This window comes from Oncorhynchus keta, unplaced genomic scaffold (assembly GCF_023373465.1).
Source record: "Oncorhynchus keta strain PuntledgeMale-10-30-2019 unplaced genomic scaffold, Oket_V2 Un_contig_9651_pilon_pilon, whole genome shotgun sequence".
Lineage (NCBI taxonomy): Eukaryota > Metazoa > Chordata > Actinopteri > Salmoniformes > Salmonidae > Oncorhynchus > Oncorhynchus keta.
This window is the reverse complement of record NW_026290625.1, coordinates 40,001-44,642: the sequence shown is the minus strand read 5'-3', so window position 1 is coordinate 44,642 and position 4,642 is coordinate 40,001.

Sequence of the window (4,642 nt, the reverse complement as noted above, 5' to 3'; positions counted from 1 at the left end):
AATAATTCCTTGCCTTATTCCCCTTCCATGTTTTGTGGGAATGATGAAGTCAGTTGGTTGTAATGTAGGACAGAGCATTTCACTATCGGAGAGTATTAACCGAAGGGGTGGGGGACATCAAACTGGGTATTATGTTGGGGAGGGGGGTTCCCAGAGATCTTCAATGTGTGTGTATGTATGTCATGCATGTGAGCGGGTGGCTACCCCCCTTTGCTCTAGAGATGGTCTCTTCCTTCAGAGGGAGAGAGGAGGGAGAGAGAAAGAGGAAGGAGAGAGAGTATTGCTGATGGGATTGTGTTAATAATTCAGAGAGTAGAAATCAAGGCTATTACACAGCTGTTAACGGAGGGGAGTGGCAGCATCATCCATCTATCCCTCCCTCCTTGATTCTCTCACTTCATCTGTCCCTCCCTCCCTTCCTCCTCGCTCAATCACTCAAGTCGATAGCTATTCTCCCTCTAAAATCTCTCAATCCCTCCTTCCTCTTACCAACCGTACACCTCCCTCTCCTCCCCTCTTACCTACTGTACACCTCCCTCCCTCTCCTCTCCTCTCCTCTCCTCTCCGCTCCTCTTACCTATTGTACACCTCCCTCTCCTCTCCTACCCAGTCATTTACCCTCATTACTCCTCCACTCCTCACTTTCTCTGCTGTACTCTCAGGCAGGGCATAATGTGCCATCTCTCTTCCCCTCCCTCCCTCCCTCCCTCCCTAGTAGTATCAGAGAGGTCTGCTATAGGACCACCTATCTCCCTCCCTCTCTCACTCCCTCCCATAATGTGATTATAGGGCCATATTTCTCTCTCTCTCCTTCTTCCCTATCTCTGGAGGTAGTATTAGAGAGGCCATAATGTGCTGCTATAGGACCACCTATCCCTCATCCCTCCCTCATCTCCCAGGCTGTAATATGGAGGGTTTATATATCTCTATATCTCTACTAGACACTCAGTCTGATTCAGCCTCACTGTCCCTCTCTCCATACTTCATCCTCCTCCAAGGAGATCAATATATCACTGTCTCTCTCTCCATCCTTCATCCTCCTCCAAGGAGATCAATATATCACTGTCTCTCTCTCTCTCTGTCTCTCTCTCTCCATACTTCATCCTCCTCCAATGAGATCAATATATCACCGTCTCTCTCCATCCTTCATCCTCCTCCAAGGAGATCTCTCTCTCTCTCTCTCTCTCTCTCTCTCTCTCTCTCTCTCTCTCTCTCTCTCTCCCTTCATTCACCTCCAAGGAGATCAATATCTTTGTCTCTCTCTCTATCCCTTCATTCACCTCCAAGGAGAGCAATATCTCTCTCTCTCTCTGTGTCTCTCTCTCTCTCTTTCTCCTCTCTGTGTCTCTCTCCTTCTCTCCCTCTCTCTCTCTCTCTCTCTCTCTCTCTCTCTCTCTCTCTCTCTCTCTCTCTCTCTCTCTCTCACACACTCTACCTGCCTCTCTCTCTCTCTCTCTCTCTCTCTCTCTCTCTCTCTCTCTCTCTCTCTCTCTCTCTCTTCTCTCTTTGTCTCTCTCTCTCTCTCTATCCCTTCATTCACTGCCAAGGAGATCAATATCTTTGTCTCTCTCTCTCTCTCTCTCTCTATCCCTTCATTCACCTCCAAGGAGAGCAATATCTCTCTCTCTCTGTGTCTCTCTCTCTCTCTTTCTCCTCTCTGTGTTCTCTCTCTCTCCTTCTCTCCCTCTCTCTCTCTCTCTCTCTCTCTCTCTCTCTCTCTCTCTCTCTCTCTCTCTCTCTCTCTCTCACACTCTGCCTGCCTCTCTCTCTCACTCTACCTGCCTCTCTCTCTCTCTCCTCTCTCCACCCCTTCATCCACCTCCAAGGAGATCAATACATCACTCTCTCTATCTCTCTCCTTCTCTCTCTCTCCCTCCTTCTCTCCCTCTCCCTCCTCTCTCTCTTCATTTTGATCTCTCTCTCTCCCTCCTCTCTCTCTCTCTTGCTCACTCCCTCATTCTCTCTCTCTCCATCTCTTCATCCACCTCCAAGGAGATCTCTCTCTCTCTCACACTCTCACTGCCTCTGTCTCTCTCCATGTCTCTCTTCTTCTCTCTCTCTTTCTGTGTCTATCTCTCTCTCTCTCTGTGTCTCTCTCTCTCTTTCTCCTCTCTGTGTCTCTCTCCTTCTCTCTCTCTCTTTCTCCTCTCTGTGCCTCTCTCTGTCTCTCTCTCTCTCTCTGTCTCTCTCTCTCTCTCTCTCTCTCTCATTCAGCCAGTGGATGGAGGTTGTTGTCTGCATTACGTGACAGACAGATAAATAGAGATAGAGTTTTGTAACAGAGCTCTATTCTGTCTGGAAGGACATCCCAAATAGCAACCTATCCCCTATATAGTGCACTAAGGTCCATAGGGCGCTGGTCGAAAGTAGTGCACTATATACAGTACTGTGCAAAAGTTTTAGACAGGTGTGAAAAAAGGTGTAAAGTAAGAATGCTTTCAAAAAAAGACACGTTAATAGATTATATTTATAAATGATCTAAATGCAGAGGGAACAGAAAACTTTAGATCACCCTTTGGCTTCATGACCATATTTGGTGTGACCACCCTTTGGCTTCATGACCATATTTGGTGTGACCACCCTTTGGCTTCATGACCATATTTGGTGTGACCACCCTTTGGCTTCATGACCATATTTGGTGTGACCACCCTTTGGCTTCATGACCATATTTGGTGTGACCACCCTTTGGCTTCATGACCATATTTGGTGTGACCACCCTTTGGCTTCATGACCATATTTGGTGTGACCACCCTTTGGCTTCATGACCATATTTGGTGTGACCACCCTTTGGCTTCATGACCATATTTGGTGTGACCACCCTTTGGCTTCATGACCATATTTGGTGTGAACACCCTTTGGCTTCATGACCATATTTGGTGTGACCACCCTTTGGCTTCATGACCATATTTGGTGTGACCACCCTTTGGCTTCATGACCATATTTGGTGTGACCGCCCTTTGGCTTCATGACCATATTTGGTGTGACCGCCCTTTGGCTTCATGACCATATTTGCGTCAACACTTTCATGACCATATTTGGTGTGATTTTGTCATGACCATATTTGTGTGACCAGGCTTCATGACCATTTTGATTAAACCCTTATACCATGACCATATTTGGTGTGACCACCCTTTGGTTCATGCAAATGATCATCAGTTCATGACCATATGGAGAAACTTCATGACAATCATTAACTGAAACAGAAACTGCTTCATGACCATGTGTGACGGAGGAATAATATTTGGTGTGACTTTGGCTTCAACACATCACATGATATCAATTAGCCTATAAGAAACCACCCTTTGGCTTCATGACCATAGCCATGACATCATTTTCTGGACCACCCTTTTTCATGACCATATTTGCTGTTTAAAGGCACAGTCAACTTTTGGTGTGAGTGTATGTGAACTTCTGAACCAGTGGAATTGTGATACAGTGAATTATACCATATTTGTGAAATAATCTGTAAACAACTGTTGGAAAAATGACTGGTGTCATGTACAGGTGTGAGTTTGGCTTCATGACCATGTCCACCCTTTAATGACTCTTCATGACCTACATTTATGTAAACTTTGGCTTCATGACTTCAACTGTATATAGGGAATAGTATTCCATTAGTACACTAGCTATATAGTGTTCCAGTAGTACACTAGCTATATAGTATTCCATTAGTACACTATCTATATAGTATTCCATTAGTACACCTAGCTATATAGTATTCCATTAGTACACTAGCTATATAGGGAATAGTGTTCCATTAGTACACTAGCTATATAGTGTTCCAGTAGTACACTAGCTATATAGTGTTCCAGTAGTACACTAGCTATATAGTATTCCATGACAGCTAACACTTATACAAACAGGTAGTCATCAATTCAATATGTACACTATCTATATAGTATTCCAGTAGTACACTAGCTATATAGTGTTCCAGTAGTACACTAGCTATATAGTATTCCATTAGTACACTAGCTATATAGTATTCCATTAGTACACTAGCTATATAGTGTTCCAGTAGTACACTAGCTATATAGTATTCCAGTAGTACACTATCTATATAGTATTCCATTAGTACACTAGCTATATAGTATTCCATTAGTACACTAGCTATATAGTATTCCAGTAGTACACTAGCTATATAGTATTCCATTAGTACACTATCTATATAGTATTCCACTAGTACACTAGCTATATAGTATTCCAGTAGTACACTAGCTATATAGTATTCCATTAGTACACTTGCTATATAGTGTTCCAGTAGTACACTAGCTATATAGGGAATAGTGTTCCAGTAGTACACTAGCTATATAGTGTTCCAGTAGTACACTAGCTATATAGTGTTCCAGTAGTACACTAACTATATAGTGTTCCAGTAGTACACTAGCTATATAGTGTTCCAGTAGTACACTAGCTATATAGTGTTCCAGTAGTACACTAGCTATATAGGGAATAGTGTTCCATTAGTACACTAGCTATATAGTGTTCCAGTAGTACACTAGCTATATAGTATTCCAGTAGTACACTAGATTAAACAGACCAACCCTCTTCTCTCTCTCTACAACACATTAAATAGAGTCCTCTCTCCCAACAGATTAAACAGACCAACCCTCTTCTCTCTCTACAACACATTAAATAGAGTCCT